Source organism: Nuphar pumila, chromosome 6, assembly GCF_984573655.1.
Source record: "Nuphar pumila chromosome 6, dmNupPumi1.hap1.1, whole genome shotgun sequence".
In the NCBI taxonomy this organism is placed as follows: domain Eukaryota; kingdom Viridiplantae; phylum Streptophyta; class Magnoliopsida; order Nymphaeales; family Nymphaeaceae; genus Nuphar; species Nuphar pumila.
Genome location: NC_143254.1, coordinates 85,534,961 through 85,555,387, shown reverse-complemented (window position 1 = coordinate 85,555,387; position 20,427 = coordinate 85,534,961).

Sequence of the window (20,427 nt, the reverse complement as noted above, 5' to 3'; positions counted from 1 at the left end):
CATCTTTAGGTTTATTGGCTGATTCAGGTTCATCTGCCACCTTCTTGACTTGTCGCAGATGTTTCGGGACGAATACAAACTGCTCTTCTTCAGAATCCTCTCCTCCTGACTCTGAACCCTCTGAGGTGTTGTTCTGCTGAACCCTCTTCTTGTTGATCCTGACATGCTTCTTCACTGGCTTTCTCTTGGTCTTGCTCTTAGAAGATGTCTTATTTGAACTTGCCCCTCCTTGCTCAGACATCATCTTTGCCATCATCTTTTGAAAGATCTTATACATTGCCGGGTCAACATCATCTTTCTCTGAATTATGCTTTCGAGACAATCTGGAAGAGTTTATTTCTTCCACTTCGCTGTCATTGTGCTGCTGAGCTGCCCTTCTTCTCGCCCTTGTTTGAACCATGATGAAATGTTGATGTTTCTCACTGATAAACAAACGGAGGGTCTTTAGAAAAGATCTAGGAAGGAAATTTTAATAAAGGAAGAAATCATAATTTGACAATGAAAATATCCCATTACGAGGGATCGGGTTGTCACCAAAATTTGCGACAACCGTATTGTTTTTCTAAAAAAGGATAAACAAGTAAAATATGAACAAAGATAAATTTTGAAAAGGACATCTCCTGACAAAAGATGTTTTATTGTAAATGAGGGTAAGAAAAGAAATTTTTTGAAGAATTGCAGGCAGGATAAAAAAAAATTAGAAGAAATTGAGAGAAAAAAGGAAAATACACCTGGGTTTTTAAAATAAAGAGGAAATTTTGAATAATATATACCCAGGGTTTTGAAAAATATAGGGAATATCATACAATCATAGATATACAAACAAAAATGCACAAACAACACTCCCTAGAGGCTGACTCTAAATGCAATATTTTGAAATGGCTTGTAGGACCTTAATCCTAATTCTAGGGTTCAGATCATCTGATTCCAATCAAGATACGCCGAAGCTCGAAGTACGTGGCATAGAAATATTCCTTCGATTCTAAGGTAATGGCTTCCCAACCTCCTTGAGCACCTACCGATATACCTCGGACTATGGCCCTTAGGTACGTGGTAGGGGGGCGCGAACCCAAATAAGTGGTCCAGTTGTGAGACTCTCTCCCGAACTATGGTTCAGTGAGATAGCCCAGCAACGTGAAGACCGGGACAATATAGGTAAGAAGGTTTTCAAAATATGTTCAACATGCAAGAAATCAGATGGCTCTAATGCAAATCCTAAAGAGATAGATTAAAATGAAGAGAAGCATACACTTGCATACATTGTTTTGCATTCAATCCCTAAAATTGAGGAGAGTTGTATTTCAGACCTAAGTCTAATGTGAGCATGAAATAATCTCCTCAATATGGTCCTACCAAACCATACTTAAATCCTATATGCAATGATGTCAGCTTAGGACAAAATCTAGGCTCCTAAGGTTTGCATGAAAATGAAGCTGACATATGTAGAATAAAGACTTAGATAATATCAAAGCAAAAGAAAAGGCATTAAATTCGACTGGACGGAGACGAGTCCCATCACGGTCGCCAAACCTGTGATCATCGCAAAATTTTTCCTCTCGTAATGTTCTCTCTCTTCCTTCTCCTTTTCCTTTCCTACCTCTATGTCCTCCTTTTCGAAGGGAGAAAATAGAAGACAGAAAGGGAAAAGAGAAGAGAAAAGAAAGAAGAGAAGAGAAGAGGAACTCTATTGCGGGTCTCACTTGACCTTAATTTTGAAGAATTTTTGAAATAACTCGCCTCCGTTTTTGAAATATTTGCGGAAAAATTGGGAGACGGGATCCGCTCGTCGGTACGAGGTTCGACCGTTCCTGGCATCTTTACCAAGGGTAATCGAACCAAGGGTCGAATTTATGCCTTTTGTTTTGCTAAGAATTTATCTAAAAAATGATTCTAAGTCTAAATGCACAAAGAATCATATTTGTGCAAAATGCAAAGATGTATGCTCTTTTTTGAAAATATTTTGAAGAATTCCCAAGTATTTCTGAGATGAATCTGATAAAGTGAAGAAATGATTTTTAACTTAGAACTTAAGATTAAAGTTCTAAGTTTTTAGAATAATCAAGAGCTTGGGAAAAATAAATCTGGATTTTGAAAAATGATTTTGAAGTTTTGAGATAAAAGGAATTTTCAAAGTCATAAATGGACTTTGAATCAGAATAGAAATGAAAAGGGAATTGAATCAGAAGGAAAGATAGAATTTGGGAAATTTGGATAAAATTGAGAAATGGAATTGATTAAAAAGTTGGATTTTTCAAGATGAAATCCGAATCAAATATCTAGATTCTGAATAGAATTCAAAGTTGAATTTAGGATTTGAAAGGGGAATTTGATTTGAAATCTAGAATGAAATGGAATTGGTTTTAAGGATTGGAACTAAGGTGGAATTTGGATTTGGAATTTTGGATGGAATTGGATTCAAGATTTGGAATCCAAGATGATATTTGGATCTGAAATCTGAGATCCAAGATAGGGTTGGACTCTGGATCCTATGATGGATTTGGATTCTAAAGTCCGTGATCCGAGGTGAATTGGGTTCTGAATCTTAAGATAGATTTGGATCTGAAGTCTGAAATGTGAAATTGGATTCTAGATCCTATGATGGATTTGGATCTGAAGTCTGAGATCCAAAGTGAATTTGGAGTCTGGATCCTAAAGGAGAATTGGATCCGAAGTTTGAGATCCAATGTGAGTGTTAAATCCTGGATCCTAAAAAGGAATTGGATCTGAAGTCTGAGATCCAATATGAATGTTGAATCCTGGATCCTAGAATGGATTTGGAGTTAAATTCAAAAGATGAATCAAGAACTTCCAAGTTTAATTTGAACTTGGAAAATGAATTTTAGAAATTGAATCTTGAATATACAAATGAATTCCAAAGTTAAATTGGATTTTAAATTTTAAGATAGAATTTGAAACTTGAAATACAAGGTGATTCTGAAGTTTCAAAGTCAAATGGAACTTTGAAATTGAATTCTTGAATCCTTTTGAGAAATAGAATTGAATTTGAATTTATAAATAGGATTTGATCTGAGAAATGAAGAAAAGAATTACTTGGATTTTATGGGAAAGAATTTAGAAAATATGATGCAATTCTATCCTAAATGATGAATGAATTTAAATTTTTGAAATTGAATTTTGAAAAGCTATCCCATTCTTTAAATGAATTAAAACAAGATTGAAGATATAATGCATCCTTGACTATGGTCATTGAATGTATTATATAATAATCTATATTTAAATTCAAGAGAAGAATAAAATACATTTGGTGCTTTTTATAGAATTTAAAATGGAATTAACTCTTAATATCCCCTGACTATGGCCATTGGTATATATTTTTGTAAACACCGCAAATTTTCACCCTCATCCAGTGTTTGTCCATTTCATATGTCATTGCATATCACTGCATGAATTCGACATACCATTTCATTGCATCGCATAGCATTGCATGACATTGCATCTCATTTTTGAGATTCCGCACTCCTATTTCAAAACATTCAATCCAGATTTGAATTTTAAAGCTTTTATTTCAAAATCAATTTTAAAACCTGGGTTTTTATTCAATACTCTGTCATTTTCCAACCCCAGGACTTTATATTTCGAGATATTTTCTCAAGGAAACAATCTGGATTCATTTCAAATTCAAATTTTAATCGATTTCAATTCACAGATGAGACCCATTGAGGTGGTGTCGCTTCTGAATCCCTCTATTCATCAAATTTCTCAAAGTTTTGAAAGTTTCAGTCCGATCAGGACTCTGTGTCAGAGTCCTAATCCGGTCAGGAGTCTGTTTTGAAGTCTGTTTTACTTCCATTTTCAGTCTTTTTCGATTATTGTCAAAATTTAGGTCATTTTACAGAGTCTAGTTAGTTCAAAACTCTATTTTAGAGTTCGGTCGAGTTAGGAGTCTAACCCTGACTGTGTTTTCTGACTTATTTCATCATTTCTTGATAAAATCTTTCAAAAATGTTTACATTTGAATTTAAAATCTCAGAGTCCTAAGATTTCAGGACTCTAACTCAGAGTTCCAGTTCGCTTGAGACCCTATTTTCAGAAATCTTGAAGTTCAAATATCGATTTTAACCCCTTTTCAAAGCCATTTTCAGTGTTTATTTCAAAATTCTTCAAAATTCGATGTGGGCCCACTCAGTTGGCACCATATCTAGAGGAGTTCTGACTTGGTTAGAACCCTATGCCATTTCAAAAATTCTAATTTTAAGATTGCTTTTGAAAATCCTTTTGAAAACTCCTTCAATTTCAAGTTTTAAAATCGCTTTTTGAAAAAAAAAAAAACTCAAGTAGGGCCCACTCGTGGTGGCGCCATATTCGAGTCAGTCAGGGCTAGACTAGGGTTAGTCAGTGTCTTGGTTAATGTTAGAGGTTTAGAAGAGTCAAAACCATTTTGAAAAACTCATTTTGAAAGTTAGTTTTTAAAACTAGTGTTTTTAAAGGTTTTTAAAGGTATTTTAAAATTCAAATGTTAAAAATGCCAAGTGGCATTACATTTGGGGATTTTATAGGAGAGTCTAGGGGTTAATTAGGTATTAAATAGGATAATTTAGGCTAGGGGTAGGATAGTCTTTACACCCCAAAATCGCCCCCCTTAGAAGAGTCCATTTTTTTTAAAAAACATTTGATTTTTAACCTAAATTTTTCTTATAAATAGAAGGCCATAGGGGGTCGATTTTTCCAACTGGCTCTCATTGGGATTCTTGGAGCTTCTCTCTCCTCTCCAGCTCTTCCTCCATTGCTGCAACTCAAAGGTAAATAATTTCTTTAATTTTTAATATTTTATTTAGTGTTTTTAATGATTTAAACCTAGATCTAGGCTTGGATACCCCTCCTTATGGAAGATCAATCATGGTTTAACCTCAAGAACCATCAAGAATCAGCAAGAACGATCCAAGAAGGTGATCTAACCCTGTTTTATGTGATTTACAGATATTTTAATCCATTAGAATTGATTTTAATATGATTCTTTACATTATTAACCAATAAAATATATGATTTACCCTTTTAATGGGTTAAATCTATGTTTTAAAGGTGATATCAAATTCCAGCCATTGATTCCCTGTTTTTATTTTATTTTCATGGTTTATTCATGTTTTTTTTACGTTCTATAGCATAGAAATAATTTTTATTTACTGTTTTATGGTTTATTTTATTGATTTACATTAGTTAATGCATGGTTTTTCAAGTTTCTTAAATTTCTGTGTGTTTTAGGTTTAAAACAGTAAAGATAATGTTATTTCGGATTGAAGTGCTCATTGTTAATTTCTGATTTTTTTATATGTGATGCATGCATGAGTTATTGAGTTACTGTAGAAAAATCAGAGGTTTTGTATCTCGGTAACTCTGTTAAAAAAATCAGACATCAAACCGGGTTTTTAAAGCTTTAAAATCGTGATTAAAATCAAGAAGGTAACTTGCTGTGATGATATTTCTCTCATCTTATATTTGATTTTAGATCTGTAAAGTGCTATGGATTCACATTGAGTAGATCTATCTGCTGTGAAATTTTTGGATTTTTTGATCACTGTTTAGTATTTTTTCCCTTTCAGAGAATCTGTTTTTAAATTTAAAACTCGTTAGGGTTTACCAAAACCCTAATCAGACTTGTGTTAGTTATAAATCCCAAACCACAGATCCGATTCATGATCTGTAAAAACTGAGTATTGTTATTTTTATGTCTACTGTTCACCACTAAAATGTCAGAGATTTTTGTTTAGGATTTCTATTTATGTCTGTATTTTCAATCTGAAGTAGCCGTTTTAATCCCTGTTAAAAGTGATATATTTTAGCTCAGATTGACGGAAGGGTTTCTCCCTAACCAGAGATGCTTTTTCCGATCTGTAAATTGGGAAATCTCTTTTTGTTTTCCTAGTTTGTCTCTGTAAAATTTTATAAATTTTCATGAAAGATTGACCCCTGATTCGGGTCTAACTCTGAAATTGGTTGGTGAACTAGGTCAAAAATAGCATATTTTTAGGGTTTGATGCAATTTTCGGGTTAATTTAATGTCAAAAAAATATTTTTATAATTCTAATTCAAAATTAGGGTTATAACAAGTGTAGGTACCAAATTTGATGAATTTTGGAATCTGATTGATGGATGAATTAAGCAAAATGCAAAACAGGGTTCCTGAAAGATCCAAAAACACTGCCAAAATCACAATTTTTGTGATATTCTTGGATTTTCGTGCATAAGCATATATTTTTAGGGTTTTATCATGTTCATAATCATATTAGGATACTTTAGGTTAAATTTGATGTTCATTTGATTTCATTTAGTGCATAAAACCTAAGTTTTACCAAAATATTTTCTAAAAACCCTGATTTCAAGGCCATAGTCTTGCTATCAGGGGCAATTTGGTCATTTGACCTAAATTTCGAAATCCCTAACCCTAATTTTCATATTTTTAATCATGTCATATCATATTTAGTTTGATTTATCTTCATTTGAATTTCAAAACTTGCATTTTATCCAAATATCTTTCTAAAAAACCTTAATTTCAAGGCCATAGTCTTGTTATTAGGGGTATTTTGGTCATTTGGACCCAAATTTCGAAATTTCATATCTTATCTTCCTTATTTATTTCATTTTATTTCATACTTTGTCATTTTTATTTAAGGGAATCAAGGAAAAGGCTTATATCTAGCAAAATCCAGTAATTTCTAGATATTACTGGATAAATCTAGAAAAGCCAACATATTTTCATTAACCAAGTTTTCTAGTTTTGCAGGTACATTGAAGACTTTATTTTTCATGTATTTAAATTTCAATAGTGATGTAATTTGTAATTAAACTTTGGAATAAGAATTTACATTTCCTGCTTAGCTTAGGTTGCATTGCATATAGTTTATTTTTATAATTTTAATGTGTGATGGATGATGATTCATGCATATTTTTACAAACTCACTATGGTCTACACGAATGGCACATACACTAGCTTCTATGAAGTTTATAAACTTGGTGGAATTTGTATTTATGGCCATAGTCAGAATACGAATGATACTCAGATTTATAATCTTCACATTAGCCACATTCAGCCTACACTCTTAGGCTAACTTCAAAAATGCACTGCATTTCTCAAAAATACAAAAAGTATTTCTCAATTCCTCAAATCCATATTCATTCATTTCATGCATTTTCCAATTCCAATTCAAATCTCAATTCAAAGAAGTTCATTTCCTCAAAATCTCCCAAGTCTTATAGCAAAATCGATTTTCCCAAAAGCATTGAATTTCAAAGAATATTTCAAGTGTTTCTCAAGTTCATAAACTCAATTTTCCAAAGTTATGCAGTCAATTTCAAAGTTTGAAGTTAGAATTTTTCTAAGTCTTATTCAAAAGAATATGGATTTGCCAATGATATTTCAAGTATTTCCCAAGTTCCAAATTCAAATTTTCTAAGTTAGAATTTCAATTTCCAAGTTTGAATTCAGAGAAACCAAGTCTCTCAGAATCGATTTTCACCAAATGTCAAGGATTCCTCAAAATCGATTTTATTTCTCTCAGAAGTATATTTCAAATCCCAATTCACGATTTTCCATGTGATACCTATTCTAAATATTTCAATCATTCAAAGCAAACATCATGTTTTCAAATGTGCATTTTCTGAAAAATCATAGCACATGCCTGATTCTATGTGCATTTAGAAATTAGAATATGATTTAGACAAGTTGAATAGAGTAGAGCATAAGATTGATCCTTGGTTCAATTACCCCTGTTAAAGGTGGCAGGAACGGTTGAACCTCGTACCGACAGGCGAGTCCCATTCTTCGAAATTATCCTGCATTTTAAAAACGGAGGCGAGTTATTTTCAAAATCTTTTTCAAAGGTCAGTTTGATTTGCAAAAGTAAAAATTTTGCGATGATAACAATTTTGAGTCAATTTTAAGTTAAATTCTGATAAAAGAAAGAAAATATTTTGAGAAAATATGATGAATTTTGAAAATGGATCCAGTGTGGATTCAGTGTTACTTCGTAAAAGATAACAATGCTAAGTTTTGTTCACACCCTGACTATGGCCATTGATGTGGATAATCAACTTAGAATTAATTTACCTCTTACGAAATGGTGCACGTGCCATTCGTGTTATCACCATTGTGAGATTTTGGAGAATAAAGGCAAAAGGCATGGAAATAAGTAAGTTATGATATTTACAATGCTCATCCATTCTATCTAGGACTGAAAATGTAAATTCTTATCTAAGATCTATCTTATTACAGTTTAAAATTGAAATTATAAAATTCCTGATAGGAGGTTTAAATCCTTCATACCTTTCCTGCAAAATGAATTAACTTAAAACGAGATGTAAGATATAGAAATGAATGAGGCATTTCATGCTGATGTGCATATTTTTGTATTTAATGAAGCAAGTGGGTGGGATTTCCTAAGTGTATGAAGTTAGTGAGAAGATACAACATATATACTTAGAGACAATGCTTAGTCTTAATGAGAAATGTATGTATAATGATATATTAGACATAGGAAAGACTGAATGGATATTCAACTAGGCATATATGGTATATAGGTTGGACCGGATATACATGTATAACACACAAACTCGGGCTGGCTATCTATACGACCTGAAATACATGTAATGCTCGACTATGGAGTGTACAGGTGTTGTGGAGTGTGGTTGCAGGAGCAAGAAAATGTGCAGGGGATAACATAAAAAAAAAATTACATTATGACTGATATACAAGGTGGGCATAAACATGGTCCATAATGAAAGCATGCAGTGAGGTGGTGTGTGCTGAAGAGTGTCATGAATGTGCCATGAAAATATCATGATATATAGTTGTAGCAGCATACAGGGTATGACTCGCAGCAGGGTAGACCTGCTGTTGTAAGGGTTGAAGACCAAAAGTGGCTGGAGCGTTGCTTATCAAAATATATAACAGGGGCTGCTATGGTTACGCAGCAAATGGCTGGAGTATGTTGCAGCCGCAGCTACAGTAATTGAAACTGATATACCACTTGGTATTGTAGAAACAAAAAGAAGGCACAAAACTGGGTCGATGTATGGCAGTAGGATTGACAGATACAGTTGATACTGGTACTGGCTCATCTTGATTACCATCATCAATAGGGAATCCTTCATTCAAATCCAAATCAACCATTGAAACTGGATCAGCCGCTGAAATACAATCTAAACCAGATGGTTCTGTGGCAGAAGAAAACACCATAGGAGCATCTGCTCCAGCAGATTTTGCTAAGACCTCTTCTGTTTCTTGGGCTGGGGTAACCCAACTATGACTTTGGAGTCACTATCGCAGCTTGTAAAACGCCCTTTTAACTTAATGCATGGGGAAACACCTCAGCTACCACACAAATTTATAAGTAGCTCGACTATGTTCAGGAAGCTACCCTCAGGTATAAGACTGATATAAACGAACTACAATTTGACATCTTCAATGGGCCCTCATTATTGGCAAACAACTAATCATTAACCAGGCTGATTACGGTAATAACGAAATTGGAAAACAAGATTCTCCACAACTTAATACATCAAGAAACAGAGATATCTAAGTGAGGGTATCTCTTTAGGAAATGATTTTTCTGGTAAATAGGATGGGAAAAGAAAAGTAGCAATACTAAATTTATTAAGTCATAGAGCAGACAGTCTTAGCTCAAAATATGGCAATCCGTTAGCCATAATGTTTAAAATTGACCATATGCAAATCTGGTAATGTATAGGGGATTGAAAATACAGTGCTGTGGGTGTTAAAGTGACATATACAGTTGCAGCTTTGCACTTCAGCTGTATGAGCCTTCGAGATGTGCCGGCAATTATAATTCCCATTTTTATACACGGATTGTCTTATTACCTGAACCGGTTATAATCAGCTCATCTCGAGATACAAATTTCACCCTTGTAACCTGGGGAAGCAATAAACAACAAATATTAGCTGATGCAGATATTAAAATCTCTGGAAAGAATAAGGCTAGGGTTTGATAATTAAATGTGTGGCCAACAATCATGAGCTTCAGCATTTATATAAAACACCAACACAGGTTCAAGGTTTTGTAACATTCAGAAGTCACCTGCATGCTCTTAAACATACTTATTTCCAAAAAAAAAGGAGCAATTACTATAAGAAACCTTCTTGGTATGCCCACTAAGAGTAGATAGAATTTTGGATGGGTGTATATCAGCAGTTAGTATTCCTGGCTTATTAATTTCGTGCAGGATTTGAAGAAAGCTTTATGAACAAATCGTCACCACATGCCAACCTAATGGATGAACCAACACTGTCGTCTGACGCCATCAACTAGATTTTTCACTACGGAGCTTTGTCCTGTTCTATCAAATCCCCACCTTTGTTAGCGCTGGGAGCAATGGAACAAGCAACTCATAACACACAATTGAGCACATGAGCTGGATATCAGTGGATGTCATGAAATTATACGGAATGGAATGCTAAAATGCCACGAGACATAAACTTCCGGGAGATGCTGTCGAAGTCATACTTACTTGAGACACCATAAAACTCTCTTTGTAACAGAAGTTTCGGACCTTATCGCAATCCCCATGTTTTCCTTCTTTAGTGCAGATAACTCACCAGTTATTGTAACTGCGCCAATCCGGTGGTGAATTAACCATCATGCACTTGGGTGAAAACTCCATTCTGGTGTCATACATTGCAGCACCAGTATTTTCTAAGTAACAAGGAACTCTTCAAGTTCCGAAGCAATGCAAAAAGTCTTAATTCTGTGGCATAGAGATCCTGATGGTTATTGAGCTTGGGCCGAAATATAATATCTGTGAGGCTTCACAGTAAAAAAAAATGATGCTACCATTCTACACACCCATTGATCTCTTCTGATCAATGATACAGGAGTCACTCTCCGATTTTGAATTTCAGCAAGGTAAACACAGATATACACCAAATTAATTTCCAAATTGGACCCTTAATGAATCTGCTTTGACAGATTGATTGCAGCGAGTGAGCTTGACAAATGAAGACATATGGCCGGGACATATCCATATACATAAAGGGTACGCAAAGATGTACTCATTACTCAGGTTGGCAGTAGAGTCATGTATTACGTTAAGCATAAAAGAGGAAAATCTGAATGTAATAGTTCAATAAGAGGGATATTATGCATCAACTCAGATGACATAAAAGTGTAACAATATATTAAAGGAATGCAAGGAAACTAATAAACAGGAAAATCGACAATACTATGGTAAACATGAGAGCATTAACTAAATGAGCAAAATATCTAAACCAAGAATAAGAGGCAACATGATATATTTAACTAACAAGCTGGAAAAGGAACTGCATAAGGAATGGTGCATAATGAAACAGAGGGTAAATTTTGATATATCTCAGATTTCTGTAAGCAGAGATACTGTTGCAGAAGTAAAATCAAGTCAAATTTTGATACATCTCAGCTTGCTGCCTTTGGACTTTCTACTTTGACCAACATCAACAAAGAACTGGGTGAGTAAGAGAAACTCTGTTACTCTGAAGAATTATTAAAAGGAAATCCTATTAGGCCTTCTGTGATGGCTTTACCAGCCAACTAAGGGTTAATGAGGTATTGTAGGCTGCAAGGTGGGCGAATAGCAAAGGACATGATGCAGGATAATGCACGAAGGAGAAAAACAGATGTAGGGTAAGATGTGATATTTCTGCTATGATCAATATGCAATGAAACAAAAATATATTTACTCAAATTTAGTAAAAAAAAAAAATGCAGATCAAACCACCTAAATTTATGAAGCAACGGATTATGATACATGAAATCAAAGATCAAATATAGAAAATTAAACTGAACAAATGAACTTGACTGCTGAAATTAGTAAAGAACATATAAGGAAGGAAATGAATAAGTGATATTAGCCAAAGAGAAAAAATGAAGAGGTGATGAAATATGGAAAATCTGGCTCTTTTCGATAAGAATGGCTACATATGTATGCTGGGATACATAATTTTTATGTGACTACCAAATTAATTCCAGCAGCAGCCATTTGTTTCAAGATTGACTGTTGGGAGCCTGCTGAAGGTCCTCAGCTGATAGTCACATTTTTTTTTAGCATCCAGATTTCATACACAGTGATCAATATATCCAAAACACCTTCGAGTTTGGCACAATATGCAGAGGTATGTGTTTGATCTTAAAGTGCAAAAAGAAAGGAAAGATAAAAAAAATAAAAATGCAGCTTGATGTCAACGAGATGCAATAAAGGAAGAGGGAGAAGAAAACATATTGGTGCAAACAGAGAACCATTACTGAATCACCGAAAATGAACTAGAGAAATTCTGAAACAAAATTTTTTGAATATAAGAAGATTGTTGGAATAGGGCTATTCCTGTTAATTTTGCACATATATGGGCCGACCTTGCCATACTCAAGTCGAGCCCACAAGGGTGCGTAGATGAGAGAAATTGGGAGGGTAAAGAAGACAAAGAAAAGTAATGGAAGAGTAATGGTGCTTACAAAGGGTCGACTGAGAGGGAATGGGATCTCCTCTGCGTGCCTTGAAACTGCAGATATGCCTACCTCCTTCGTCTTACCTCCTAGTTTTCTGCCGCAGAAATTTTGAGATGGCGGTGGCGCTCGGCTGTGGGGCTTCCGGTAGCTCTGCTGCCGGGATGATCAGCCAAATGGGGAAAAACCAAAACAAAAGAAGAAGAAGGGGAAAAAGGGGAAGAAAGAAGCAGAGGAAGAAGGAAAGGCCGGGTGGAGGGGTGAAGACGGATCATGCATGAAGAAGGGTGCGGGGGTGAGAAGCGGTGAAGGGATGGAGCTTCCTGCGGGCTCCTTTTAAAGAGAAAAGAAAGGGAAGGTTCGGGAAGGGTAGGTAGTTGAGGATGAAGGGTGATGAAGAGGGGGGTCCGGGCGATCGACCATGGAGGAGAGAGAAAGAGAAGGGCGATGAAGAGGGCTTTTAGGGTTTCGGTGGAGAGAGAGGGGAGATACCCGAGTGAGGGAGGCGGCTCTCTTTCCCCTTTTCTTATTCACGAAGGGTTTTCAAAAACCCTAAAAGAGCATTTCGCATAAGACCCCCTCTAATTTTTGAGTTTTTACAAAAAGAGGCTCTCAGGGCTTTTTAGCAAAAATTTGACTTTTAAAGTTTAAACTAATTCATTTTTTTCTCAAAATTTTTCCATTTTTTTTGGTTTTTGGTGTTATCCTTCTATTTTTTTGGTATTTTTAGAAAAAAAAATCCTAAAGTTTTACGAGAAACCAAAGATTAAACTATTTTTTTTTGTGTTTTTGCGAAAATATTTCAAAAGAGAAATTTTCTGAGAATTAAAAACTATTTTGAGAAAATTTCTTCAGAAAAATGGGTTTTGATCCGGATTTTGAAGAAAAATGGATTTAAAGTGCTGGATTCGGATCCGGAGTTGATTTTGAATATATCGATATGAATTTTTAATTCAGAGAATCTGAAGAAATGACTTGATTTTCTCAGAAAACGAGGTTAGGGGCAAAAAATGGTCATTTTTTCAAAACTTTGAAAAATTTGGGGTGTTCACAGATAGATTCTTAGATAATATTCAGGCAAAGCAAAAAGGCATAAATTTGATCCTTGGTTCGATTATTCCTGGTAAAGGCGCCAGGAATGGTCGAACCTCGTACCGACGAGCGAATCCCATCTCTCCATTTTTCCGCAAAATATTTCAAAACAGAGACGAGTTATTTGCTAAATATTTTCAAATTAAGGTCAAGTGAGACCCCGCAAAAGAGTTCCTCTTCTCTCTTTATTCCTTTCTTTTCTCTTCTCTCTTTCTTTTGTCTTTTATTTTTCTCCCTTTCAAAAAAGAGGAAAATAGAGGTTAGAAAAGGAAAAAGAGAAGGAAGAGAGAGAAACCACAAGAGAGGAAAAATTTTGCGATGAACACAGTTTTGGCGACCGTGATGGGACACGTCTCCGTCCGGTCGAATTATGCCTTTTTCTTTTGTTTTGATATTATCTAAGTCTTTATTCTTCAAATGTCAGCTATATTTTTATGCAAACCTTAGGAGCCTAGACTCTGTCCTAAAGCTGACATCATTGCATATAGGATCTAAGTATGGTTTGGTGGGACCATATTGAGAAGATTATTCCATGTTCACATTAGATCTAGGTCTAAAATACAACTCTCCTCAATTTTAGGGATTGAATGCAAACAATGTATGCAAGTGTATGTTCCTCTTCATTTTAATCTATCTCTTTAGGACTTGCATTAGAACCATCTGATTTCTTGCATGTTGAGCATGTTTTGAAAACCTCCCTACCTATATTGTCCCGGTCTTCACGTTGTTGGGCTGTCTCACTGAACTATAGTTTGGGAGAGAGCCTCACAACTGGACCACTTATTTGGGTTCGCGCCCCCCTACCACGTACTTAAGGGCCATAGTCCGAGGTATATCGGTAGGTGTTCAAGGATGTCGGGAAACCATTACCTTAGAACCAAAGAAATATTTCTATGCCACGTACTTCGAGTCTCGGCTTGAGTATATCGGCGTATCTTGATTGGAATCAGATGATCTAAACCCTAGAGTTAGGATTAAGGTCCTACAAGCCATTTCAAAATATTTCATTTAGAGTCAGCCTCTAGGGAGTGCTGTTTGTGCATCTTTTGTACATTTGTGGTTGTATGATATTGTATATTCCTTATATTTCCTAAAAAAAAAAACCCTGGGTATGTATTATTCAAAATTTCCTCTTTGTTTTTGAAGCCCAAGTGTATTTTTCCTTTTCTTCTTCTGATTTCCTCAAATTCTTTGATCCTGCCTGCAAATTCTTTTTTTAAATCTTTTGCCATCTACTTTCGATTTTTTTTTTTCTTACCTTCTTTTTGCAATAAAACATCTTTTGTCAGGAGATGTCCTTTTTAAAATTTAATCTTTGTTCTCATTTTTACTTATTTTGGAAAAACAATGCGGTTGTCACAAATTTTGGTGACAACCCGATCCCTCGTAATGGGATATTTTCATTTTCAGATTATGATTTCCTCCTTTATTAAAATTTCTTCCTAAATCTTTTCTAAAACCCCCATTTTTTTGCCCTACAGAGAGAGCATTGGCATTATCAGTTGATTTAGGGCAAAGATCAAAGATTGCACTGCTCTAACATCCCAGTTACAAGCAGAAAGTAAGGAATGGATTCTCAAAAGTTTGTCAGAGAGGGAGTTCATGACAACAAAAGTGAAATCGATCCCGCGATATATCAATTATTCAAAAGGATGATGGTTGAGATATTATCCGAGCAAGCTGAAGCTAGTTACGGAAAAGCTCCCACCAGAGGAGAGGCACCTGTCACCTTCCCCATGAATGAACACAGCCATATCAGTGCAGGAAACTCTAAAGCCAGCAAGGGCAGCAACCAAGGCAACCAGGGCAGCAACTTGGGAGAATGTAAAGGCCAGATTGTGAAGTATTCTGAAAACCATGATAGACTTCTTCAATGCAGTCCTCCACAAAAAGGCAAGAAGCAAGAAGAACCAAAGCATAAGGATTGGAGCAAGGATCGAGATTTCACTCCTTTAGACGAACCGCTCGACAAAATCCTCGAATACATGATGTCTAACGGATTACTCAGGCTCCCAAAAGCCGCCAGCCCTTCCACAATCATGGGAAAATATATAGACCAATTCTGTGGGTACCATCGAGCAATAGGGCATGACACTGAACATTGCTTCATCTTCAAGAATATAGTTCAAGACTGCCTTGATAAGAATCGCTTTGTCAAAAACAAAGAAGAAAGGCATCCGGATCTCCTAAACGTGTAAGCTTAGTCTAGCCACCAGACAGGGGTCAGCACTCAGTGGAAATCAAGCAAGACGAAGAAAGCAAAGCATGAGGGTTGGGGTTATGATCGCAAGCTTACCCCTCTAGGTCAGCCAATCGAAAGAGTTCTACAATACCTGCTTGCAAAAGAGATGATCAAACTCCCAAAGCAGGATGATCCCTCTGTCACCAAGGGGAAATGGAAAGATCGCTTTTGCAAGTTTCATCGAGCAAGGGGGCATGACACGGAGCGCTGCTTCGTCCTCAAAAACATTGTGCAGGACTACATTGATAAAGAGCTTCTGGTACCAGAGGAAGGAGAAGAGCAGCCTCCAGTTTCAACCAAACCTTTTCCAGACCAATCAGAGAATTGAGAATGCCAAGAGTTTTTCGCTTTCATCCCTTTCTGCCAGTCGCTTTGTAGGGGCAAGTCAGCCTAGTCTTTGTGACTTCTTTAAAATACTTGTAAATACTCAGTTCTATTATCAACTTTTGCTTATCAATGAAATGTCGATTTTCTTTATATCTTTGATATTCAATACTTCCTTCTTTTTGCTATATTGGGGCATTAAATTCCTTTTCTTTTTCAAAATGTTGGACAATCCTGACATCATTCATGAGAGAAATGATATTACTTATGAGGGTCTTTCAAAAATCATGAAAATTTTAGTTCAAATATTTTAATCCAACCTTTTTCAAAGATCGACCCTCGTATTGATCATCTTTCCCAAAAAATAGGTTTTTCGGACCATTATATTCAAAGATCAACCCTTGTGTTGATCACATTTTCTAAAAAAATCGATTTCAAATCATTACATTCAAAGATCAACCCTTATGTTGATCATGTTTACTAAAAAATTGAGTTCAAATCATTGCATTTAGAGATCAACCCTCGTGTTGATCATATTTTCTAAAAATTGTGTTTCAAATCATTACATTCAAAGATCAACCCTTGTGTTGATCACATTTTCTAAAAAATGGTTTTCAAACCATTGCATTCAAAGATCAATCCTCGTGTTGATCATATTTTCTAAAAATTGATTTCGAATCATTGCATTCAAAGATCAACCCTCGTATTTATCATATTTTCTAAAAATTGATTTCGAATCATTGCATTCAAAGATCAACCCTCGTATTGATCATATTGGTTTTTAAATCATTGCTTCAAAAAAAAAATTTAATTAACCCTCATGATGATCTCTCATGAATGATCCCCTTTTAAGGATCGGCTCTCACACTTAATCCTCTTTTCAAAAAATGATTTTTCTCATATTCTTTAAAGATCCCACATGCAGGCAGGATCAAACTCTTTTTCCTAAAACTTTTATCAAATTTTTCATTTATCAAATCTTCTTTCAGTCTTATCAGTTTTATTCATCTTTATCAAAATTTTATTAAATTTTATTCATCCATTTTTATTAATTCTTCTTGTCAATTCTTATTTCAAAATTTTTCCTTTCAGGTTAAGGGATAAACCTGATGCCTCTTTCCCATGAGGTATTTCTTTTTCCTTCTTTACCCCTCCCTTCAGGTTAAGGGATAAACCTGAAACCTCATCCTACGAGGTCCTTCTTGCTTTAGGATAAGGGATCATCCTGAATGTCTTTCTTCCTCTTTTAAATCTTCATTAATCTCTGCCAAATCTTTTCTTTATCCAATTTTATCAGTTTTATTTTTCTTTTTCAAATTTTGTCAATTCTTTTCTTTATCAAGCCTTTTATTAATTTCCCTTTCCCATTCAGGATAAGGGATAATCCTGAAACCCCTCATAGGAGCAACAATGCTACCTGTGAGAATTCTTTTACAAAGATAATTTCCATAAAATTTCCTTGATTCTTCTCTTTTGTCAAATCTTCCATCAATTTCTATCTCTTCTCGTCAATTCCTTTTCAAAATTTATTTTCTCCCCAGTCAAGATAAGAGGGCAATCAGATCACATGCAAATAAATTCAGTCCTCTAAATGGTCATTCTCAATCCCAGGTCTGGTCCTCGCACTGGCAAATTTTTAAAACTCAATCTTTTGATTAAAAACTTTCTGTCAAAAACCCGAGTTTCCACTCAGGCTTCTCCCTCTATTCTTTCATTTGAAGTTCCGAGTTCCGACTCGGACTTCCTTTTGAATCCAATCCTCGCATTGGAAATTAGTCACTTCTTTAGAAATTCGAGTTTTTCAAAACTCGGGTTTTTCTTTATCTTTTATCCGAGTTCCAGCTCGGGTTTTTCCTCTATTATTTTTTTCGTTTGAAGTTCTGAGTTCCGACCAGGACTTCCTTTTGAATCCAATCCTTGCATTGGAAATCAGTCACTTCTTTAGAAATTCGAGTTTTCAAAACTCGGGTTTCCCTTTGTCTTTTATCCGAGTTCCAGCTCGGGTTTTTCCTCTATTATTTTCGTTTGAAGTTTTGAGTTCCGACCAGGACTTCCTTTTGAATCCAATCCTCGCATTGGAAATCAGGTATTTCTTTAGAAATTCGAGTTTTCGAAACTCGGCTTTCTCTTTATCTTTTATCCGAGTTCCAGCTTGGGTTTTTCCTCTATTATTTTCATTTGAAGTTCTAAGTTCCGACCAGGACTTCCTTTTGAATCCAATCCTAGCGTTGGAAACCAATCATTTCTTTAGAAATTCAAGTTTTCAAAACCCGAGTTTCTCTTTTATCTTCTATTTCTCTGAAGATCCGAGTTCCAGCTCGGGTTTCTCCCTCTATTATTTTGTTTGAAGTTCCGAGTTCCGACTCGGACTTCCTTTTGAATCCAACGCTCGCGTTGGAAACCAATCATTTCTTTAGAAATTTGAGTTTTCAAAACTCGGGTTTCTCTTTTATCTTTTATTTTCTGAAGATCCGAGTCCCAGCTCAGATTTTTCCTCTATTATTTCATTTGAAGTTCCGAGTTCCGACTCAGACTTCCTTTTGTATCCAATCCTCGAGTTGGAAACCAATCATTTCTTTAGAAATTTGAGTTTTCAAAACTCGGGTTTCTCTTTTATCTTCTATTTCTCTGAAGATCCGAGTTCCAGCTCAAGTTTTTTCCTCTATTATTTCGTTTGAAGTTCCGAGTTCCGACTTGGACTTCCTTTTGAATCCAACGCTCACGGTGGAACCAATTGATTGCGTCAAGAATTCAAGTTTTCCAAACTCAAAATTTCTCTCTTATCTTTTATCCTGAACATCCGAGCTCCGGCTCGGGTCCTCCCCTTTTATTTCATCTTCCTCTTTAAAAACACGAGTCCCAACTCGGACTCTCTTCTTTTTCAAAAAACCCCAATTGCTAGGCGGGATCTTCTTCTAAAATCCAGCCTTTCGACTAGTCCATTTCAAAATTTCAAGATTCAGGTTTATTCTTTCTCTCTTTCCCCTTCAGGTTAAGGGATAAACCTGATGCCTCCTGCAAACGAGGTATTTCTTTCCTTCCCTCGTTCAGGATAAGGGGATAAATCCTGAAAGCAGACCACATACAGTTAAAACTATGATGGTCCATTAATTTTCACCAAGGATCCTTGATTCCTCAATTCTTTTCGAAAATTTAGCTCTCTTCAAAATCCGGTCCTCGCATCGGTACCCTTCTAAATTCAATGTTTTGATCAAATTCTTTCCTTTTGCAAAATTCAAGTTCTGACTTAAATCTGATGTATTTCCAAAATATCCAACATCTCACTGGTCATGTATTTCCAAAAGATCCAACTTTCGTTGGTCATGTATTTCCAAAAGATCCAGCTTTTGCTGGTCATGTATTTCAAATGTTCCAGCTTTTGCTGGTCATGTATTTCAAACGTTCCAGCTTTCACTGGTTAGGTATTTCAAACGTTCCAGCTTTCGCTGGTCATGTATTTCAAACGTTTCAGCTTCTGTTGGTCATGTATTTCAAAGGTTCCAGCTTTTTACTGGTCATGTATTTTCAAAATCAAAGATTCGACTCAAGGTCTCATCAAAATTCATATTGAATGATTAGTTCATAAAAGAATTTTGGAATGTTACGCCAATTTGCTAAAAACAGTTGTTGATTCCAATATTCTTACTACACAAAAGAATTTCCTCAGATTACCTCCAGTATTTCTTTCCAAAAAGGTAAAACTTTTTGCGAAAAAGAGGTAAAATTCAAATCTTTTCCTGTTGATCAACCAAAAGGATGTAAGAAATGTCCTTGATATGATCAATGAAAGAAATCTTCAATGATGTTGAAAGGTCAGAAGTGATTTGATATTGATCATGGCTATGACGCATGTTTAAAAATAGCTTCCTAGCAATCAGGCAGTGGAAATATCTTCAGCGATAAAAAGAATCCACTTAACCCATATCTTCTCATTCGTTTTAAGAAGCAATCAAATATCTGCAAAAGGGATCTCTCAACTGTCGTCAAGATGAAGACGAATATGCGAGCTAGACCCCCAGGGCCAAAGAAGATTTGAATCATCTCCGAGATTAAGGAGTTTATGAAGGATCCTTCCAGAGAAAGTTCAAATCACCGTCGAGATGAAGGTGAGTGCGATGAACCTACCGACAAACCCTAAAAGATATTTGATTTCTGCTATCATTTAAAGACCTTTTGAGCCAATATCATCAATAGAATCCCTGAGATAAAAGAAGGATCAGAACTTCTTCAAGATGAAGGAGTTTGTGACATACCCTTCCCTGAAAAAGAGAGAAAAGTCAGGACATCTCCAAAATGAAGGATGATGTAAAAAGCCCGGAAAGCCCA